The sequence below is a fragment of the Penaeus japonicus genome, unplaced genomic scaffold (genome assembly GCF_977035675.1).
Source record: "Penaeus japonicus unplaced genomic scaffold, GWHDUDI00000001_assembly GWHDUDI00000009, whole genome shotgun sequence".
In the NCBI taxonomy this organism is placed as follows: Eukaryota; Metazoa; Arthropoda; class Malacostraca; order Decapoda; family Penaeidae; genus Penaeus; species Penaeus japonicus.
The window spans coordinates 45,293,588-45,317,470 of record NW_028234411.1 but is presented as its reverse complement, the minus strand read 5'-3'; the positions used below and the strand labels follow the sequence as shown (position 1 = coordinate 45,317,470).

The 23,883-nt window shown below is 51.5% G+C and overlaps 3 pseudogenes; all 3 read right to left on the bottom strand.

Moving 5' to 3' along the window:
• Positions 1-9,832: 9,832 nt before the first annotated feature.
• Positions 9,833-10,808, bottom strand: LOC147471412 (large subunit ribosomal RNA; annotated as a pseudogene; the record flags this gene model as incomplete).
• Positions 10,809-13,447: 2,639 nt separating this feature from the next.
• On the bottom strand, positions 13,448-13,615 carry LOC147471411 (5.8S ribosomal RNA; annotated as a pseudogene).
• An 872-nt stretch (positions 13,616-14,487) lies between these two features.
• Positions 14,488-15,660, bottom strand: LOC147471410 (small subunit ribosomal RNA; annotated as a pseudogene).
• Positions 15,661-23,883: the final 8,223 nt, after the last annotated feature.

The following is a 23,883-nucleotide window of genomic DNA, read 5'->3' as shown; positions in this document are numbered from 1 at the left end:
GATTCATCCTCAGCGGTCTCGGTATCGTCATCATCATCATCGTCGTCGTTCCGCTCTCCCAGTTGGTCCTGCAATATTCGCGAGAGGCGATTGGCCGTATCGAGAGCGTCGCGATCGCGCTGCATGGCCTTGTAGTCGCGCTTGGCGGTCTTCATGCTGTGCTTCAACAGCGATGCGGTCGCCTCCTGAATCCGATCGTCGCCCGCGCTGTGAGCCTGCGTGGTCAGAAACTTTCTCACGCTCGCTATTCTCAGGTGCGGCAGGCCGTATCGCTGGAAGAGCTTCCGCATGAACCGCTGAATGTTGGCCAGCGAGAAAGGATTACCTCGGCTCGTCGAGAATACGTAGTCCGACTCCCAGTTCCTGTGGCGAATGAAATTGACCAGCATATTGTGCTCTCTCGCGGGCAGTCCGATCTGGTAGGGACCGTACAGCGACGACGTCTTGTGTTTTTTTACCTTGACGATGACGCCGTCGGACGTGTCGACCGCCTCCAGCACCTCGCTGACGAGCAGGTTTCGCACGACTCCCGTCCTCGCTCCCGCCCTGATGATCAGGGGCCACGCGAGTGCAGCGTGGATCAGGTCGATACTGTACTCGGCCAGGGTCTCTCGCGGGCGCTCGATCAGGCCGTCCACGATGACCCGGTGCTTCGAGCAGCGGATCAGGGGTCCCATCTCGCCGATCGTGGGCACGTACTCGGCCACCTTCCTGTTCATGTTCTCCACGTCGCCCTTCCTGCGGCACAGCTTGGAGTAGAAGGCGTGCTCGCGCTTGGTCATCTCGCACAGGGGGTAGTTGGCCTCGGCACACGCCCACTCGAGGAATCGCTTGAGATGTCCCAGAATGACGTTGATGCTCATATACTTGTAGCGCCGCTCCAGCGCGGCGTACAATAGCTCGTAAGATCGCTTGACCGTCCGGTGTTCGATCAAGTTCATAACGGTCAGCGAATGCCGCTCCAGGATCTCGATCACCAATCGCATGTTGCGCAGCATGCCTCGCCCGTCCACGGTCAGTCCTCCCCTCGACTCGTAACCGATCCACGCCTGCACCGCCAGCGGGATGTTGACCAGGCCCTCTCTCCTCGTCCGGTTCGCCTGCCTCCGAGCCGCGGACGGAGCGAGGAGACGCTCGGCGTTCATGCCGAGCGCCGCTCGGTACTCGTCGCTGCCCGGCTCTAGTCCGTGCATGTTCTGCAGGTGACATTTCATGTGCCGCACGCTCCTGCCGCAAATGTTACAACTGCTCGAACGGGGGCCGGCGGCGACAGAGGCGTGTTGCGACGATCTCGCTTCGCTGTATTTTATCTCGAGCTCCCTTCCCGTTATTTTGTGCACGTCTCTCAGATGCCTCTTTAATTTTACATATTGCTGCAGAGGAAAAAAACAGATGAACAGCTAAATTTTAAAAAACACCACAACAACATGATAATGAAATAAGAATATATCCTTTATATTAATTATGTCCTATATTTATATAAATATAATGTGAATATCTCGTATATAAGTACTCTTACCTTGTAGCAAATGAAGCAAATCAACTTATCAGGATCCATTTTTGGTCCATTTAATATGTCTTTTACCTGCTTCATTCTATCATTCGGTACTATATTTCTGGACATTGCCTATAAAATATATTACATATTTATAATAATATTATAAATATAAACAACGATATTAACACTATAAACAACGAAATCAATACTTGGTTTCAGTTAAAGTAAAACATATCTCTTACAAATACTCTAAGCCAAATAAAATTAACCTTTATAAAATCCTTTTCTTCTTTTTCTTTTTCGAAAGGTAAAGTTCATCCGTTGTCGATGAATGAAAAAAAACTAAGCCGCGCACTCTCGGAGACAACAACTATAATGAATTGTTTACAAGAAGCTAATGTCTGACATTGACTAGGTTGTCCATATATTTTTTTTTGACCTCACATAATTACGAATATAATGGATTTTTTTTATTCGCGTAACTATGTAACGTGACTGATATCCAATAAATGATTGTTTAGGTATCCTATTTAGCTCGACTATCCATTTTTGGTCTATTTAATATTTTCTTTACCTGCCTCATGCTATTATTTGGTATTACTTTCCGAACATTGCCTCTTATATATATATATATATATATATTATTAAAAAAAAGTACTGAAAAATCAAACCTACATAAACAATTATATACATAGTCAAATAAAACTAACCTTTATAGATTTCTTTTTTTTTCCTCTTTCTTTTTCGAAAGATAAAGTCCATCCGTCGTCGATGAACGAAAAAAAACTAAGTCGCGCACTCTTGGAGACAACACCTATAATGAATTGTTTGCTAAAAGCTAACGTCTGACATTGACTAGGTTGTCCATATTTTTTTTTACCTCACATAACAACGAATATAACGGACTTTTAATTAGCGCAACTATGTAACGGGATTGTTACCTAGTAAATGATTGTTTAGGTATCCTAATTAGTCCGACTATTGAATGAGGGTATTAACGATAAACAACTACTTATAATCTTTCACAGTTGAGCACATGTGATTGGTTGAAGTTTGAATTGTAAAGTATAACTAACTTTCTTATACCCTGTATTATATTACGCTGATTTACTTTTAATGTTTTTCATATCATAATTACTACATAGTTATATTTATTTCATTTATTTTTTTATGAATATTAGACTATTAATGAATATGTTATTATTAAGAAAGGTTTAATGATTGAAGTTGGTATTTTATCTTTGATAAGATTAATGAGGGTATATCAATTTAAGAGATGTATATCTGATTATATAATTATAATCCACAGAGAATACTCCTTTTCATTCTATTATTAAAAGTTTATGATAATATATGTTTCTATGTTGAAATATCCAAATTATTTATCATAAAAAATAATCTGAAAAATTAACTTGTCTATTTTTTTTCAATGTCCAAAAATTTACAAGATGAAATGTCCATTTTTTTTTTCAATGTCCAAAAATTTACAAGATGAAATGTCCATTTTTTTTTTCAATGTCCAAAAATTTACTAGTTGAAATGTCCATTTTTTTTAATGTCCAAAAATTTACAAGTTGAAATGTCCATTTTTTTTTTCAATGTCCAAAATTTTTCAAGATGAAATGTCCATTTTTTTTAGTTGAAATGTCCAATTTTTTTTCAATGTCCAAAATTTTTCAAGATGAAATGTCCATTTTTTTTAGTTGAAATGTCCAATTTTTTTTTCAATGTCTAAAAATTTACAAGTTGAAATGTCCTTTTTTTTTTAGTTGAAATGTCCATTTTTTTCAATGTCTAAAAATTTACAAGTTGAAATGTCCTTTTTTTTTTAGTTGAAATGTCCATTTTTTTTCAATGTCCAAAAATTTACTAGTTGAAATGTCCATTTTTTTTCAATGTCCAAAAATTTACTAGTTGAAATGTCCATTTTTTTCAATGTCAAAAAAAATTACTAGGTGAAATGTTTATATTGGACTAATGTCCATATTTTTTTCAATGTCCAAAAATTTACTAGTTGAAATGTCCATTTTTTTCAATGTCAAAAAAAATTACTAGGTGAAATGTTTATATTGGACTAATGTCCATATTTTTTTCAATGTCCAAAAATTTACTAGTTGAAATGTCCATTTTTTTCAATGTCAAAAAAATTACTAGGTGAAATGTTTATATTGGACTAATGTCCATATTTTTTTCAATGTCCAAAAATTTACTAGTTGAAATGTCCATTTTTTTTTCAATGTCAAAAAAAAATTTACTAGATGAAATGTCCATTTTTTTTCAATGTCAAAAAAAAATTTACTAGATGAAATGTACATTTTTTTTTCAATATCAAAAAAATATTTACTAGTTGAAATGTTTATATTGGACTAATGTCTAAAAAAATTACTAGTTGAAATGTTCATATTGGACTAATGTCCATTTTTTTTTCAATGTCCAAAAATTTACAAGATGTAATGTCCATTTTTTTTTCAATGTCAAAAAAAATTTACTAGTTGAAATGTTTATATTGGACTAATGTTCATATTGAACTAATGTCCATTTTTTTCCAAAGTCCAAAAATTTACAAGTTGAAATGTCCATTTTTTTTTAATATACATGTACAAGAAATAGAAGGATTCAATCATTATGTAACAGGTATTTATCCATATATATATATATATATATATATATATATATATACAAGAAATTACCAGATAGTATTTTTCATAATACTAATGAAATCTTTATTTATTTTGTCCAAAGTTGACATCGATGAAATATCCGATTTTTCTCAGCAAATTACCACTCGTCCAATTTTTTGCAATGTCCAAATCTGACATCGATGAAATGTCCGATTTTTCTCAGCAGTTTTCCATTCGTCCATTTTTTTACAATGTCCAAAATTTGACATCGGTGAATTGTCCAATTTTTATCAACACCTAACAAAATTCCGACAATATTTACTTTTCGTCCATTTTTTGCAAAGTCCAAATTTGACATCGGTGAAATGTCCAAATATTCCATATACCTAACCTAACCTAACCTAAGTCGTTGGGAAAAATGGACAATCAATTTTTTTATATAAATATAGATTTCAAGATATTATAAAAAAGAAAAATGGTTATTGTAGCAATGTTTATAACTTAACATATGCTTCATTAAGCTCAACACCCATTTACAAGTGATGACACCAGTCTCCAAGTCCGTCTGAATAAATAAAAAAAAATATTATATACGTTATATAATAACAACACTGATATATAGTTTTACTATTCTGATAAATTGCAAGACAACACATGTGATATTTTCATACTAGCGCTGGGGGGGGGTTAGAGTAAATATATATCTGTTAAAAGAAGAACATTCATCACATCTTCATTTAGTTTATACTTTGCTACCAAGGCTATATTTCTGCTCTGACAAAAGTTGAGGATTTATTGGTTAGTTGATTATAGGTGTATTTATATCTATATATACATATGTGAATATATATAAACACTATGTTGGTGTAATCATAATACTTGTCTTTTTTTTCATAAACAGATTGATGTGCGCAATTGTGTGTGGCTGGAAAGTTAATATACGACCTTAGAAAAAGAAAAAGGAATAACTGTACCTGGGATTTCGGTGATACTCCGAGTCCTAACCTGAGGAGTTCCTTAGTAAATAGGGTACATAAGATATAAGCGTTATATTGTAAGAAATGACTGACTTTGATTATTCTAATGACTCTGTCGATAATTCAGCGTACTTGCAAAACGTACCTATGTCTCATGCCTCTGTATCGACTACAAGCGGAACAACAGTATCACCCTCTCCCTTTAACCAGAGGAGTAATAGGGGTTCCTTAGTTACCGATTCGCTAAGCCTCAAACTGATACCTGGCCATGCGTCGATTAATTCACAAATCAAATCTCAGCTTCCAAAGATCCTCATAAAGCGCAAACGATCGGAAGAACAAGATCCTCAAAATGAAACAACAACATCACCAACCCAAGAATCAGCTAAAGACAACCTAAAGTGCAAACGATCGGAAGAACAAGATCCTCAAAATGAAACAACAACAACATCACCAACCCAAGAATCAGCTAAAGACAACCTAAAGCGCAAACGATCAGAAGAACAAGATCCTCAAAATGAAACAACAACAACATCACCAACCCAAGAATCAGCTAAAAAAAAGCTCAAACGCTCGGAAGAACAAGATCCTCAAAATGAAACAACAACAACATCACCAACCCAAGAATCAGCTAAAAAAAAGCTCAAACGCTCGGAAGAACAAGATCCTCAAAATGAAACAACAACATCAGCAACCCAAGAATCAGCTAAAGACAAAAACTCTAAAGATCCATATCTTGCGCCCTATAGACCAGTAAACAGAATCATGGTTATTGGTAATGAAGAAGAAGTAAATGAGCTAAAAAAAATGAATGAAGATTTGAAGGCTAAGTTTGATTCTGCTCAAAGCACTATAATAAAGATGAAATCACATAGTGATGAATTAATGGAAAAAGTGAAGATGTACCAAACTTATTCGGCAAAACTAGATAATGAAAAGATATCTTTACTAAAAACAGTGCATATGTGTCGATATATATTGACAGGATTAAATTATCAACTGTTTGCTATAGATGAACAGTAAGATATATATACGTATTGCATGTTACAAAAATGTTTCAATATTATCAAATTATTATATAGAAGTTAATCCTATTATAAATACATATATTGAGAATGATGTTATATATATATATATCAATTGATATACTGATAAGCAAATCAAGTAAAATAAAAATAAGGTTTCTGGGTTAGACTAGAGTATATTATTATGTATCTACTTTATTTTAATACTTTCATATTGATATATGGTTTAGATTACATGTGAATATTTATTTCATCCAATGTTACATACAATATCTTATTTAAAGTTTATATATATATATATATATATATATATATATATATATATATATATGATTAAGTTTCTTGAATGAACAATGGGTTGATCAAGTAAAATATAATAATCGTCTACAACTGTCTGTAATATTTTTATTAAAGTAAAATTGGCTTAACAACTTTTTCAATTACCCCTCTACATATAGGACATTTCGACTGGGTTAATAAACAATTAGTACAGCAGACCATATGATCACAGGGGAGAATTACTATATCTACTTCATCAGTCATGCACACTTTACATAGTCGCCTCTCATCTATATGAACATGTTTATCTGAAAAAAAATAAAGAGAAAAAACAATTAGTATTGATCATCAATGCATATTTATATAAAAATATTTAGGTTATTAACTTTGGTATAACTGGAGTTGTTAGTAAAATAAAAGATTAATATGAATATGCAAAGGATATTTTACAAGTTGAAATGTCCATTTTTTTCATTTTCTTAAAAAAAAATGAAAAATCAACTTGTCCATTTTTTCATCATAGTCTGAAATTTTACAAGTTGAAATGTCCATTTTTTTCATTTTCTTAAAAAAAAGAAAAATCAACTTGTCCATGATGAAAAAATGGACAAGTTGAAATGTCCATTTTTTTCATTTTCTTGAACTGTTTGAGAAATCATAGATATGTGTATGTATACAGAAAAATAAAGATATAATGTGTAAGTTTAATATCGTTTTATAACGAATCTATATTATTATCATTTAAATCATCATTCTATTCTACAAGTTTTATTCAAAAGTTTAATTATTATCCCAAGCAATAATTTTCTGTACATATAATTATTTATATATATGTATCTATACATATATGTAGTATTTTCTACAAGTACATCCCAAAAAGATTTCATTTTCACAATTTATACAAGGTCCATTTTCTATAAAGTCCAACTGTAACATTTATAAAATGTCTGATTTTTATCAATTGTCCAATTTTTGCAAGGTCCAAATTTGATATCAGTAAAATGTCCATATTTTCTCAACACCTAATATTACCTAACCTAACCTAACCTAACCTAACCTAACCTAACCTAACCTAACCTAACCTAACCTAACCTAACCTAACCTAACCTAAACCTAACCTAACCTAACCTAACCTAACCTAACCTAACCTAACCTAACCTAACCTAACCTAACCTAAACCTAACCTAACCTAACCTAACCTAACCTAACCTAACCTAACCTAACCTAACCTAACCTAACCTAACCTAAAAAAATAACCTAAAAAAATAACCTAACCTAACCTAACCTAACCTAACCTAAAAAAATAACCTAAAAAAATAACCTAACCTAACCTAACCTAACCTAACCTAAAAAAATAACCTAAAAAAATAACCTAACCTAACCTAACCTAACCTAACCTAACCTAACCTAACCTAACCTAACCTAACCTAACCTAACCTAACCTAACCTAACCTAACCTAAAAAAATAATAAAAAAATAACCTAACCTAACCTAACCTAACCTAACCTAACCTAAACCTAACCTAACCTAACCTAACCTAACCTAACCTAACCTAACCTAACCTAACCTAAACCTAACCTAACCTAAACCTAACCTAACCTAACCTAACCTAACCTAACCTAACCTAACCTAACCTAAACCTAACCTAACCTAAACCTAAACCTAACCTAACCTAAACCTAACCTAACCTAACCTAACCTAACCTAACCTAACCTAACCTAACCTAACCTAACCTAACCTAACCTAACCTAACCTAACCTAACCTAACCTAACCTAACCTAACCTAACCTAACCTAACCTAACCTCTCTCTCTCTCTCTCTCTCTCTCTCTCTCTCTCTCTCTCTCTCTCTCTCTCTCTCTCTCTCTCTCTCTCTCTCTCTCTCTCTCTCTCTCTCTCTCTCTCTCTCTCTCTCTCTCTCTCTCTCTCGCGATCGCAACAGCGAGAATTGCTTCCACACTCTATACAATCTCACGTATGGCTGTTACGGCCAACGACCTCCACTCAATGTGAACGAACTAAGGGGCCTCCGGCAGCCTAAAAAAGAGAAGAAAGCTCTTGCCCGGGCTACCGCCGGCGTCGGCGAACGAGTCTGCCCGTTGCCGGGAGCACTGCCCTAACTCCAGAACCACCGTTTCTACCATCATCATCACCCTCGCCACTTTTGGGGCGCTGCACGGGGTAAACGAGACCCCATCGATGCGATTACTTCAGGAAGGGCTGCACGCAGGCGTGCTGCACGGAAGAGAAAAGGGGGGGGGGGGCCAGCAGCCGCCGCCGTCCGTCGTCCGTCGTCCACTCTTTCAAGAAAAAAAATCAGGCTTTGGTCAAAGGATCGACAAGCAGGCGTGTTCGACTCTAGGCGGCCGCTGGCGCACGGGGGACAAAAGAGAACCCCGGAGCCGGGACCATCCAGCTAGCTAGCTAGCTAGCCAGCCGGCTCGCCCCCCGCGAGAGATTGAAGAAGGGAGGGAGGAGAACCCTTTATCCTATGGATAGGCGCCCTCTGCCAACAGAGGGGAGGAGGTTCAAACCGACACCATCCCGCCCTCCGTCACCCCGCGCCAGGCAGAGTACAAGACTCGTCCGACGCGGGTACCGCCGGAGGACGTTCCGGCCGTCGGCGGCAACCACCCGCACTGACCCGCGCGCGGGCTCTGTCTGATTTTGACCGTATTCCCTTTAGCCCGCAATCTGCCGGACTGATTTTCCCGTTCTCTCTTAGCCTTCCAACAGAGAGAGGGGTAGAGGAGGAGAGGACCTCTGACCAGGCCCCTCCTCGGCTTTTTGCTAGTCCTGTCATTGCGTCACGGCAAACCGATGAGTCAAAGGGGGGGAGTCGTGGCTGGCTCGCTCGCTCGCTCGAGAGGGCGGGAGGGATGCCCGCCCTTCAATCGGGGAGGAGGAGGAGGAACAAGAGCTCGCCAAGACGCCGCCGGCGGGACGTGGTGCCGCCCCGCCCACAGGCGAGCCCGTCGTCAGAGTCAGCGGCAGCGTAGGCTGCATTACTGCATCCGCCATGACAGGGCCGCCAAAGGCCGTGGCGCCGTACCCCGCCGCTTTCAGACTAAGACTCGGGAGCTCGACCGGCGCCGACAAACCGAGAGCTCGCCAGACCAAACAGACAAACAGCCGGTCATCAGCGACAAAAGCAGCAGCAGCAACAACCACCGCCGCCGCCGACTCCTCTCGACTCTTGCCGCTGGCTCGCTCCACCGGCTCGTGCCGACTCTACCCCCACGCAAAAAAACAGGAGGAGGCATCGGCAAACGCGCTCCACACACACTGCTTTCTTGTGGCATTTTCCAGGGGATGGGAGGGAAGCTATCCTCGGACTAAGGGCCGACTTAACCACGACCAAGCGATGTTGGCGGGGAACCCTCCTCCGCTTCGGTCAACGAGGGTCCGGCTTGCTCGAGCATTTGCTACTACCACCAAGATCCGCACCGGTGGCGGCTCCAGACCGGCTCACGCCGTATCCTTCTACGCTCACCACCGCGCCCTCCTACTCGCCGGGGCCTCGAGACCTCCTCGTCGCAGCCAATAGTGCGCCCGGCGGTAGAGTATCGGGAGGATGCTTGAGCGCCATGCCATTTTCGGGGTTACTTGCTTCGGCAGGTGAGTTGTTACACACTCCTTAGCGGATTCCAACTTCCATGGCCACCGTCCTGCTGTCTATAGCAAGCAACTCCCTTCCATGGGATCGGAATTAGCATCCATTTAGGCCCCTTAACTCCACGTTTGGTTCATCTCACAGCGCCAGTTCTGCTTACCAAAATTGGCCCACTAGGCACTCCGATTCTCGTCCGGGGCTTCAGCGAAGCAAGCCCGGCACCTCACCCATTTAAAGTTTGAGAATGGGCTGAGGACATTTCGTCCCCAACACCCCTAGTCATTCGCTTTACCGGATGGAACTCGTTCGACATGAGCGCCAGCTATCCTGAGGGAAACTTCGGAGGGAACCAGCTACTAGATAGTTCGATTGGTCTTTCGCCCCTATACTCAGCTCTGGCGATCGATTTGCACATCAGAAACGCTTCGGACCTCCACCAGGGTTTCCCCTGGCTTCATCCTGGCCAAGCATAGTTCACTATCTTTCGGGTCCCAACATTTATGCTCTGGGTACCCGCCGACACATCCGGACGCCGGAAACCCGCCCGGGGAGGGCGGCGGCGCCCGTTCGTCATGGCGAGTCCCGGGCCTGCGCCCCCCGAAGGCCCCCGCCCGAAAGAAGGGACCCCGGCGTGCGGGAGCGGAAGCGGGACTCCGCGCCGTCCCGGGGAGGAAAGTCAGTCACTCCGTCCGGGTGCGCGCGGCCGCCCGCTCGCCGAGGGATCGGCCCAATCACTTTCATTGCGCCCGTGGATTTAGTGCGCCCACTGACTCGCATACATGTTGGACTCCTTGGTCCGTGTTTCAAGACGGGTCGGGTGGAGGATCGACTCTTTGCACGCCGCGAAGGCAAAAAAAACGGGCGCGGCGTTTATAGCCGGCCCAGCGCCCCGGAGAAGTGACCGTCGGGGGAGCAAGACGAGGACGCCGGGGGATCCCCGGACGAGCGCGCTGGAACGCCGCGGCGACAGAGGGGCGAGAAACCCCATCTCCCGACACGCAGCACGCGCCGCCGGTTCCTGCCAGAACCCGGGCCTTAGACGCCCCAAACCCCAACGCGTCGCGGCGACCTACTGCGGGGGGAAGATCGCCCGCCGGCGCCGGGCAGGCGGCGGGCCGCGCCCCCTGCCTCCCCCGACCCCGAAGGATCGAGAGAAAGGGAGGTCGCGAGCCGCAGCCGCCAACTAAACCCGCTGCCGTCTCCCGGACAAACCGTCGAACTGAATCCCCCCAGTTCGATCTTCGAATCTCCGCCCGTTTAGCCTCTTAACGGTTTCACGTTCTCTTGAACTCTCTCTACAGGGTTCTGTTTCAACTTTCCCTCACGGTACTTGTTCGCTATCGGTCTCGTGGTCGTATTTAGCCTTAGATGGAGTTTACCACCTGCTTTAGGTTGCGGTTTCAGGCAACCCGACTCTAAGGAGAGGCCCGTTCCGCACTCCCGAAACCCCCCTCCCCGCGAACGAGGAGGGGTACGACTTCCGCCACACGGGCCTGACACCCTCCCTGGGTATTGGAGTCTTTCATGAACAACTTAGGCGGCGCGGGAGCGCGTGCAGGACCTCTCCCCAACGCAGCACCCCTCAAGCCCCCTGTTAAGGGACGCGAGGCTTTGCGCTGGGCTCTTCCCGTTTCGGTCGCACTTACTCAGGGAATCCCGGTTGGTTTCTTTTCCTCCGCTCATTAATATGCTTAAATTGGGCGGGTCATCTCCCTCCACTCGAGGTCATCAGCTTATTATTAAGAAGCATTCACAGAGCTTTAGCGAGCCCCCAAAACGCGACAAGACCAGCGCAGTCCTTCCATGGTGGGGGGGGCGGCTGCTGCTCCGTCGGCTGTAGCACGCCCCGGGCTCACGCAACGGCGGCGTGGCCGGCGACTAGCTCGCATGCGAGGGACTCGTTCGCTCGCTCTCCCCCCTTCTTTCTCGCCGGCCGAAAATCGGCCGCCCAAGGCACAAAAGAAGAGGGTCCAAGATGGCTCATTCGCTTTTTCCTCGCTCGCTCTCTCACCCAGACATTGGGAAGCCAAAAACTCCTCCTGCCGCCGCTCACTGTCATCATCATCAATCATCAATCATCATCACCAAGCTCGCTCTCTCTTGCGTCAGCTCCCTCTGGTGCGAAGGGTAGGGGAGGACGGTCAAGTGAACACCTGGGCGTATAGGGGCGCGCCTCGCGGCCTCGCCCCACCCCCAGGGCCCGCACCTTCTTATGCAGCGCCTCGACCCAAACCAATCGCCCGCGCGCGCGCGCCGTAGCACGCTCAAAACCGAGACCGACGAACACCCTAGGCCTTCCAAGCGGGTTTGTCATCTTGGTCAAGGAAGGGGGGACGGGACGTAACGGGAGAGAGACACGGCCGTCTCTTCCCGCCGCCCTTTTGAGATTAGCCGGCTAGTCGTCCACTACCGACGAGGAGAGCCGTAGCTTTTTTGGTGTTTTTTTTTTTTTTTTTTTTTTGGCGACAGGTTACCTCCGCCCAGCCGGGGAGGTGGGGGGTTAAGGACGGTCATGGGAACACCTGGACGTATGGGGGCGCGCCATGCGGCCTCGCCCCAACCCCAGGGCCCACACCTTCTTATGCAGCGCCTTAACCCCGCCAACAGAGACTTTTGGCGCGGAGCGGCTCCTCAACCCAAAGGAATAACCGGCCCAAGCCGGCTAAAGCCTTTTCTTTACATCTCTCTCATCAGACACTGGTCTGGCCTGGCCAGCCCTGCCTGCTCGCCTGCCTGCCTGCTTCCAAAGCGCTCCAGCACACGCACCCTCCGAGCCCTTGAGAGAGCCTCCTCCCTCTTTTCCTTGCCGTCACAGGGGGCGGCAGACGGAGAGAGAGAGAGAGAGACCCCTCGCGGAGGGGGGGGAAGGAGGAGCGGCAAAAAGAGAAGAGGCCGGCGGCTGGCTGGCTGGCTGGCCGGGCAGAGGGGAGGAACCTCTCTGGCTTACATCCCCTGGGTAGAAGGAAGGAGGAGGAGGAGGAGGGCGGCGGCGGGGGTCTTGCGACCCGCCCGCGCGCCGCCCGGCGAACCATCGCTCATCGAGGAAAAGGGTCTTAAGGGAACATCTGGACAACACAAGGGACTTTTAGCGAGGCGGGGATGTGGAGAACAACCTCCCACACCTTCCTCCCGAGCGCCTTCCTTCGGAAGTCCAGCGAACTCCTCAGGGCGCCTAGCGGTGCAAAGGCAAAGGGGGACGAGCCCCCGGCCTCGCACCCACGGCAAGGTCAACAGCTCGCGCGCCGCTAATGGACGACGGGCCCCATGGTGCTTAGCAGGCCTCCACACCTCGCCAGCTTTCTGGGGCGGCACGGAGGCCCACGCACGGCGATCTTTCGCCTCACTCTCAACAGAAACACTGTGTCGGCCTACCGGAGAACGGGCGGCGGGGGGGCCGCCGCAGCCGTCCATACTGTCTCCCGGTAGGCAACGTCACGACACTCGAGGGAGGGTGGCGGCCGTCCTTCGAAGAAGGCACAGGGCCGCCGCAATGTGCGTTCGACACGTCGATGGAATCACGGGACAATTGCGATAGCCATCAGACTACGCTTTTTGCCGCGGTCTTCCTCGACCCACGAGCCAAGTGATCCCCCGTTAAGAGTCTTGGAGAGGGTTTTTTCGAGTTCGCACGCGACTCGCTCGCCTCCCACTCGACCGGGGGGCCGAGGGGAAGTAAACAATTCGTTTGACAAAAACAAAAGCAAAGCACAGACCGCGACACGGACGTCGTCGATCACCAGCTGGCCACGAAAAGTCCCGGTAACCCAGGCGGGGGCGGGAAAAAGATTAACTTTGGGGTTCGGCGCCTCCACCTTCGCTCCACCCGCCTCCTTTCCCTCCTACAGCGAGAGAGAGACAGAGGGGTACCAGAGCCTATCACAGAAGGAGGAGGAGAGTCGGGAGCCGTCCCGAGAGCCCCCCGTAATGGCGTTCGAAAGAAGAAGGAGGGTCATTGCACAGTACATCCACCGCTGCACTATTACCTTCGACAGGGCCCTTCCAAGCCGGGAGGGGGTCTTCAGGGGGGCGGGGGGAGGGGGGGAGAACTGCCAGTGCACACGCGCGCAGCAGACCACCGCCGCCACCACCACCACCACCGTCGGAGCCCCTCTCGACGGACCGCGATTTGGAGAGGGGGCAAGCCAGCCAAAAAAAGCTAGCGAGCACTCTCACCTTTCCGTCGACCCGACTCGTCGCCGCCCTGGAAGGCGGCGCGAGGACGAGACCCGTCGACTATTTAGCAGGCTAGAGTCTCGTTCGTTATCGGAATTAACCAGACAGATCACTCCACCAACTAAGAACGGCCATGCACCACCACCCACCGAATCGAGAAAGAGCCTTCATTCTGTCAATCCTTCCGGTGTCCGGGCCTGGTGAGTTTCCCCGTGTTGAGTCAAATTGAGCCGCAGGCTCCACTCCTGGTGGTGCCCTTCCGTCAATTCCTTTAAGTTTCAGCTTTGCAACCATACTTCCCCCGGAACTCAAAGACTTTGGTTTCCCGGAAGCTCCCCGCCGGGTCATGGGAATAACTGCGGCGGATTGCTAGTCAGCATCGTTTAAGGTTAGAACTAGGGCGGTATCTGATCGCCTTCAAACCTCTAACTTTCGTTCTTGATCAATGAAAACATCCTTGGCAGATGCTTTCGCATTAGGTCGTCATGCGACGGTCTAAGAATTTCACCTCTGGCGTCGCAGTACGAATGCCCCCGTCTGCTTCTCTTAATCATTACCTCGGGTTCCGAAAAACCGACAAAATAGAACCGAGGTCCTCTTCCATCATTCCATGCACGACCATTCGGGCTGTAAGCAATCGTCAGCCTGCTCTGAGCACTCTAATTTTTTCAAAGTAAACGTGCCGGCCACAAGGGGACACCCGGTTAAGGGCATACAAACCCCCTGCAAGCCGGCGGGGACACAGCTCGGAACCCGGGAGTGACCGCCGCTAAGGCGGACCGCCGGTCCGGAGCAGAGTTCCAACTACGAGCGTTTCAACCGCAACAACTTTAATATACGCTAGTGGAGCTGGAATTACCGCGGCGGCTGGCACCAGACTTGCCCTCCACTTGATCCTCGTACAAGGATTTAAAGTGTACTCATTCCAATTGCGAAGCCCCGTTCGGGGCTCGCAACAGTATTTTTCGTCACTACCTCCCCGTGCCGGGAGTGGGTAATTTGCGCGCCTGCTGCCTTCCTTAGATGTGGTAGCCGTCTCTCAGGCTCCCTCTCCGGAATCGAACCCTGATTCCCCGTTACCCGTGATAGCCATTGTAGGCGTTTAACCTACAATCGAGAGCTGATAAGGCAGACGCCTGCAGGACGCGGCGCCGACCCAACCCGTCAGGGAGGGGTCGTGCGCTCGGCAAAAGTTATTCTGTTTCACCAAGAGAGTGGGGCGCGCGGCCCTCGCGAGCCGCGCGCCCGGGGTTTTGGTCTAATAAAAGCGCTCCTCCCTCGCGGTCGGAGACTCCAAAGGCATGTATTAGCTCTAGAATTACCACAGTTATCCAAGTAATGCGGTTCAGCAGAGATCCAATGAGTTGTATCTGATTTAATGAGCCGTCTGCGGTTTCGCCTTAAGTCGGCCTGTACTTACACATGCATGGCTTAATCTTTGAGACAAGCATATGACTACTGGCAGGATCAACCAGGTAGCACATGGCAATAATAGCACACCAGTCGTCAACGACCCGCCGCCGCCGCCGCGTCCCGCGCCACAGCGGAGGCCGGCGACGGAAGACGGGGGCCGTCTTCCGATGGAGGCAAGCTCTACTGCTCCCCGCCTTGTTCTTCTTCTTCTTCCGCCTCCGCCACCGCCACCACCGCCTCTTCCTCCTCCTTTTTCGGGGGGGGAGGCTGGCTGCGGCAGCAGCTGCAGCAGCAGCAGCAGAGAGAGAGAGTTGGAGAGTTTTCGAGGGCGTTCAAAATAGGGGCTATCGGCGCCGCTACGAGGGGAAAAGGGGGAACTCGTCGGGCCAGAATAAAACCTCCAAGTAAAAACCCAGCCAAAAAAGCACGCACCCTCCCTCCAAAAAGATGGCCAATTCCAAGCCACTCACTGGCCCGTTCCTCCAGCGCCCGAGTCGTCCTCCATCCTCCTACCGTGGCCGACCCCCAAAAGGGGCAGAGGACCCGCGTAGGAGACACCAGAGGAGAGGCGGGAAGAACAGAAGGAGGAGAGGGAGGGGCAGCGCCCAAGGCGTGGGCCGAGCCCGACAGCAAGGGGGGGGAAAGGCACCCGAGCGTCGAGCAAGAACCAAAAGGTAAAAACATGTCAATCACATGGGCGGATCAAAGTCGGTGATTGCCGAAAGAGCTTCCTCTCGTCGCAGGTTACGCACACCCGGGATCTAACTCGGCGTTATCGGCCGTGGCCGACGGGAGTACAGACCCAAGGGCGGACCGCGCGAGGGTGAGGCCGCGAAGGGCACTCGGGAAACAATTCCGAACGGAAACAGAGAAGGGTTGGGCAGCCGCATATATGAAGGGCAGGGCCCGGCCGGCCGTCGGCGGCGCGAGGACTGGTTACCTCGGCGGCCTCGGGCCAACCAGAAGGGCGCGAGCCCACGGCTATTGCTGTGAGAGGTGGGCCAGACGGGGTTTAACGCCCGCCGCTCCCGGGGAAGAGAGAGGGGGGGAGGGTTTGGCCGGCCCGCCGACGAGCAGAAGAGACGCGGCGCACCGAGCGAGGGGGAGAGGGGCCGCAATCGCTCGGCGAAAATCGCTGCGTCCTGTGCGCTCAGGGGGAGGGCGCAGGCCTGGAAAGGCAGGGGGGATTAAGGACAGAGCCGGCTCGGCGGGGCACAACCGAGGCCAGGCATCCGCCCACGCTGCGGACGGCTCCCCCCTGCCATTATCCGGACGGCTGGTTAGGGCCCGAGACCACAACAACACCGCAAAATCCGCAACACCCACGCCACCGGGGCGGCTCCAAAGGGGAGGAGGCCCGCCTGGACCCAAATGCGCACGCCAAGGCAGGGGCGCCCAGGCGCCACGGCAACCCCAAAGGTCGGCCGGCTGGGGCGGAGAGAGCAACGCCTTCTGCGCTCGGGCGGCCCGAGGGAGAGCCGCCGCCCGCCACACCATGCAACAGCATGCCACCGCCGGACCGGCGGCCCGAGAGGAGGAAAAACACAAGCCAATCCACCAACGAAGGAGGCTCTCGCCCGCCCGCCACCCTATGCCATGCCATGCCACCGCCGGACCGGCGGCCCGAGAGGAGGAAAAACAAGAGCCAATCCACCAACGAAGGAGGCCCCCGCCACAGCAAGCCACAGCCGGACCGGCGGCCCGAGAGGAGAAAAAAACACGAGCCAATGCACCAAACGAAGGAGGCTCTCGCCCGCCCGCCCGCCCGCCACCCCATGCCATGCCATGCCATGCCATGCCACAGCCGGACCGGCGGCCCGGGAGGAGGAAAGTAACACAAGCCAAGGAGTCCACCAAGGAAGGAGGCGCCCCCCGAGAAGGCGACAGGCGCACCGCCGCCCCGGCTCGGAGGCGGCCCCCACCCGCGACCGCCCGGCCACGGACCGAGGCCAGGCCGCCCGCAAGCCTCAGGGGGCCCGAGCCGAAGTGGCGGCTCGGGAGGAGGCAAAACTCACGGCCCCCGCCCCCAGGAGCGGCCAGGCGGGAGCCTCCCCATACATATATCCGGACGGCTGGTTAGGGCCCGGGACCGCACCAACCCCGCCCAAGCCGAACCCCCGCACCCGCGCGGGAGGCTCGCGCCCAAGGCCCGCCCACCTGGACAGGAATGACCGGCCGCACTCCGCGCCAAGGCGCCCTCCCCGCGACCCGCGCCGAGGGCTCGCGCCCAAGGCCCGCGCCACCTGGAATGGGGGAATGCACTGGATGCCACAGCCGGACCGGCGGCCCGAGAGGAGGGAAAACACAAGCCAATGCACCAAACGAAGGAGGCTCTCGCCCGCCCGCCCGCGACCCCATGCCATGCCATGCCGTGCCACAGCCGGACCGGCGGCCCGGGAGGAGGAGGAAAATAACACAAGCCAAGGAGTCCACCAAGGAAGGAGGCGCCCCCCGAGAAGGCGACAGGCGCACCGCCGCCCCCGGCTCGGAGGCGCCCGCCACCCGCGCCCGCCCGGCCACGGGCCCAGGCCAGGCCGCCCGCAAGCCTCAGGAGGCCCGAGCCGGAGTGGCGGCTCGGGAGGAGGCAAAACTCACGGCCCCCGCCCCCAGGAGCGGCCAGGCGGGAGCCTCCCCATACATATATCCGGACGGCTGGTTAGGGCCCGGGACCGCACCAACCCCGCCCAAGCCGAACCCCCGCACCCGCGCGGGAGGCTCGCGCCCAAGGCCCGCCCACCTGGACAGGAATGACCGGCCGCACTCCGCGCCAAGGCGCCCTCCCCGCGACCCGCGCCGAGGGCTCGCGCCCAAGGCCGGCGCCGCCTGCAATGGGGAATGCACCGGGCGGAGGCCCGAGAGGAGGAGGAACAAACCAATCCCCCAAAGGAGGGAGGCGCCCCCCTCGAGAAGGCGGCAGGCGCCTCCGCGCCGCCACAGGATGCCCGAGCCGAAGCGGAGGCTCGAGAGGAGGAGGAACAAACCAGTCTCCCGAGGAGGGAGGGGCCCGCCGAGGACTCGGCAGGCGGCTCGGCGCCGCCACAGGAGGCCCGAGCCGAAGCGGGGGCTCGAGAGGAGTAGGAAGAGGAAGAGGATCAAACCAATCCCCCTAGGAAGGAGGCGCCCCCCGAGAAGGCGACAGGCGCACCGCCGCCCCGGCTCGGAGGTGGCCCCCACCCGCGACCGCCCGGCCACGGGCCCAGGCCAGGCCGCCCGCAAGCCTCAGGAGGCCCGAGCCGAAGTGGCGGCTCGGGAGGAGGCAAAACTCACGGCCCCCGCCCCCAGGAGCGGCCAGGCGGGAGCCTCCCCATACATATATCCGGACGGCTGGTTAGGGCCCGGGACCGCACCAACCCCGCCCAAGCCGAACCCCCGCACCCGCGCGGGAGGCTCGCGCCCAAGGCCCGCCCACCTGGACAGGAATGACCGGCCGCACTCCGCGCCAAGGCGCCCTCCCCGCGACCCGTGCCGAGGGCTCGCGCCCAAGGCCGGCGCCGCCTGCAATGGGGAATGCACCGGGCGGAGGCCCGAGAGGAGGAGGAACAAACCAATCCCCCAAAGGAGGGAGGCGCCCCCCTCGAGAAGGCGGCAGGCGCCTCCGCGCCGCCACAGGATGCCCGAGCCGAAGCGGAGGCTCGAGAGGAGGAGGAACAAACCAGTCTCCCGAGGAGGGAGGGGCCCGCCGAGGACTCGGCAGGCGGCTCGGCGCCGCCACAGGAGGCCCGAGCCGAAGCGGGGGCTCGAGAGGAGTAGGAAGAGGAAGAGGATCAAACCAATCCCCCTAGGAAGGAGGCGCCCCCCGAGAAGGCGACAGGCACACCGCCGCCCCCGGCTCGGAGGTGGCCCCCACCCGCGACCGCCCGGCCACGGGCCCAGGCCAGGCCGCCCGCAAGCCTCAGGAGGCCCGAGCCGAAGTGGCGGCTCGGGAGGAGGCAAAACTCACGGCCCCCGCCCCCAGGAGCGGCCAGGCGGGAGCCTCCCCATACATATATCCGGACGGCTGGTTAGGGCCCGGGACCGCACCAACCCCGCCCAAGCCGAACCCCCGCACCCGCGCGGGAGGCTCGCGCCCAAGGCCCGCCCACCTGGACAGGAATGACCGGCCGCACTCCGCGCCAAGGCGCCCTCCCTGCGACCCGTGCCGAGGGCTCGCGCCCAAGGCCGGCGCCGCCTGCAATGGGGAATGCACCGGGCGGAGGCCCGAGAGGAGGAGGAACAAACCAATCCCCCAAAGGAGGGAGGCGCCCCCCTCGAGAAGGCGGCAGGCGCCTCCGCGCCGCCACAGGATGCCCGAGCCGAAGCGGAGGCTCGAGAGGAGGAGGAACAAACCAGTCTCCCGAGGAGGGAGGGGCCCGCCGAGGACTCGGCAGGCGGCTCGGCGCCGCCACAGGAGGCCCGAGCCGAAGCGGGGGCTCGAGAGGAGTAGGAAGAGGAAGAGGATCAAACCAATCCCCCTAGGAAGGAGGCGCCCCCCGAGAAGGCGACAGGCACACCGCCGCCCCGGCTCGGAGGCGCCCGCCACCCGCAAGCCTCAGGAGGCCCGAGCCGAAGTGGCGGCTCGGGAGGAGGCAAAACTCACGGCCACCGCCCCCAGGAGCGGCCAGGCGGGAGCCTCCCCATACATATATCCGGACGGCTGGTTAGGGCCCGGGACCGCACCAACCCCGCCCAAGCCGAACCCCCGCACCCGCGCGGGAGGCTCGCGCCCAAGGCCCGCCCACCTGGACAGGAATGACCGGCCGCACTCCGCGCCAAGGCGCCCTCCCCGCGACCCGTGCCGAGGCCACCCGCGCCAGGCCCGCGCCGCCCGCAAGGGCGACGGCACCGGGCGGAGGCCCGAGAGGAGGAGGAACAAACCAATCCCCCAAAGGAGGGAGGCGCCCCCCTCGAGAAGGCGGCAGGCGCCTCCGCGCCGCCACAGGATGCCCGAGCCGAAGCGGAGGCTCGAGAGGAGGAGGAACAAACCAGTCTCCCGAGGAGGGAGGGGCCCGCCGAGGACTCGGCAGGCGGCTCGGCGCCGCCACAGGAGGCCCGAGCCGAAGCGGGGGCTCGAGAGGAGTAGGAAGAGGAAGAGGATCAAACCAATCCCCCTAGGAAGGAGGCGCCCCCCGAGAAGGCGACAGGCACACCGCCGCCCCGGCTCGGAGGCGCCCGCCACCCGCGCCCGCCCAGCCACGGGCCCAGGCCAGGCCGCCCGCAAGCCTCAGGTGGCCCGAGCCGGAGTGGCGGCTCGACAGGAGGCAAACCACCCGATCCCTGCAGGAGGGAGGCGCCCGCCACCCGCGCCCGCCGCGCGCCCGCCGCGCGCCCCGGGCCGAGGCCAGCCAGGACGCCCGCAAGTTTCAGGAGGCCCGAGCCGGAGTGGCGGCTCGACAGGAGGCAAACCACCCGATCCCTGCAGGAGGGAGGCGCCCGCCCCGCCCTGGCTCGGAGGCGCCCGCCTCGCGCCCCGGGCCGAGGCCAGCCAGGACGCCCGCAAGCCTCAGGAGGCCCGAGCCGGAGTGGCGGCTCGACAGGAGGCAAACCACCCGATCCCTGCAGTAGGGAGGCGCCCGCCGCGCCCCGGGGGACTCCAGCGACAGGCGCACCGCCGCCCCGGCTCGGAGGCGCCCGCCACCCGTGCCCGCCGCGCGCCCCGGGCCGAGGCCAGCCAGGACGCCCGCAAGCCTCAGGAGGCCCGAGCCGGAGTGGCGGCTCGACAGGAGGCAGACCACCCGATCCCTGCAGGCCGGCGGGGCCAACCCAGCCCCTACATTATCCGGACGGCTGGTTAGGGCCCGGGACCACAACAACACCGTCGAAACCGACCCCCCGGACCCGTGCAAAAGGCTCGGGCCCAAGACCCGCCCACCTGGACCCAAGTGAAGGGCCACTCAAGGACCCTCGCCGTGCCGACCCGCCAGCCGGAGGACCGGCTTGCGCCCACCTTCCCGAGTATGGGCTTTTTTCGAGCCCCTCCCCCCCCCCCTGCCACCTCCCCGAGTAAGGGCTTGAGCCCCCCCCCCTCCCCAACCCCCCGCCATTCCAGGCAGGAGAAGTGAAGTAAAGTAGAGTCAGTCAGTAAGTAAGTAAGTAAGTAAAAGTAGGTAGGTAAAGTAAAGGAAAAGGAAAAGTAAAGTAAAAGGTAATGTAATGTAATGTAATGTGTGTATACATATACATCATATAAGATAACAAAGACAATATGATATGGTATGACATGATATAATCTATAGCTCCGCCATCTACTGGTTTCTCTTCATTCTCTCTCCCACCGCCGGCCGGCCGGCCGGGCGCCAAAGACAGATGTTTCTGACCCTCACTCGTAATTCCAGTCAGTCAATCCATCAAGAAGAAAGAAGAAGAAGAAGAAGTAAAGGTTGCTAAATTGCATGGTATATTAATGTTGATAATTAATTACTTAATCCCAAAGTATTTAATTATACTGTTAACTTTTTATTTATATGCGCTCTCCCTGAGTGTAAAGAGCATGGTCGGAGGTGTTCCCTCACCTGTTTCGGTCACTTTGCCACTGACCCTGCTCGCGTTAGTAGTACCATTTCACCTGCTCGTGAGTTTGTTAGTTTTACATTCATTTATGTTTCTTTTCTGTGTCTTGTAGTACGTGCGTAATATGGAAACTGATTGGTTTTATTATTTCCAGCTTTTATTTTGTGATGTATAGTGTGATGACAATACGCCACTAGTCTTCAAACAACCGATTATGCCACGCCCCATATCTTCTACCTGGCCGTGGATTGTTCTAGTATTTTTGGTGTCGGTTTAAAGAACTAAAATTTATTTGTGTTTAATGTAAATAAATTGTATATATGGTTAGAACGTGTGGTTTTATTCATCATCCCAATATAAACATGAAAACACCTTGAAAATAAGGCCAATTAGAAGAAAAACCCGTACAATGTGTTTGCGTCAGGCTGATATAAAAGCTTTGATTGCTTATTCTTCTGTAACTCGTATATTGCTTGTGCTATCAGGGTTAGTTGTGTTTAGTTGATGAGGATTAAATGATGCTATAGTAATGTTCCTCTGGTTTATTTTGTCTAGCTAATATAGTGTAGGGGCGAGTGGGGAGACGAGATTGATTAAAAAGGGGCTGATAAAATTTAGATCTAGTATAGCTCTTTGGTGGTTTTTGTTGAGATGGAAATATAGCAGCTCCCCCTACTTTAAATGTTAGGTGAAATTAGCTTAATCATTAGAGTATAATTATCTTGAAAAGTCAGAAAGGTAGTAATTTCTTTATTATCTTTTAGAGCTGCTTATACTTTATGCATATTTTCGTTAAGTCAACATGGTAAATTTTACAGGGCTTTATTTTCTTGTTCTTAATTATATATATATTGTCGTTGTTTAAATAGATTAGATAAAACGTCGGTCTGTGGAGCCGAAGATATGATAAAATTCAGTTTAGACTGTGTTAATAGCTTCAATATATCTATCAAGAATAGTATTTTTATGAGGGTCTTTAAGTTCTCATTTATTCTTTGCTTTGTTTAAAAAGAGGACAAGCATGGTCTTACGCGTTAGCGATTTATTATCAAATGAGAATTCGGCAAAGGCTGTTGCTTACTGCTTTCAAATCGGAATTTCTTTACTCTTTAGATTTGGGGGTGGATTCTTAATGTAGAAAATATACTAAATCTAAGCTTAAATTGTATTTTGTGTGGTCTGGTGGTTTTGCCGGCAATAATAAAGTGCTTAAATTTCTTTCTCAGCGTGGTTACCAGCAGCATTAGCATCTCTTGTTTCGGCTTTAGTTCATTCATCTACTCTGGTTATAGCGGAAGTATATTTGCTAATTCGGTTCAGACCGACTTTGGAGGGACAGATGTCTTAAATTCATATTTTATTGTCTAGTTAAACTCTATTTATCGTTGGGAGCGAAATTTGAATATGATTTAAAAAAAAATTGTGTTATCAACTTTGAGTCAGCTAGAAGTAATGATATTCAAAACACTTTTATTCATGTGTGGTGGGGCTGTAATTAATAGAGTAAAAGATTACCAGGATATTCGTATTATAGGGGGTTAGTGTATCACATACCTTTAACTAGAATGTGTATAAATCTTGCAAATCTGCTTTGTATGGAACGCCATTCTTAGCTGGGGTTTATTCTAAGGATATAATTCTAGAGGTCGCGTTTACATCTTTTATCAATTTGGTATCTTGTATTATGTTTTAGCTACTGGATTAACTGTTATATATACGGTTAGTATATTATATTCTTTGAGGGGATTTTAACTTAGGCAATTTATATTCTGTTAGCGATGGGAAAGTAATAACTACTC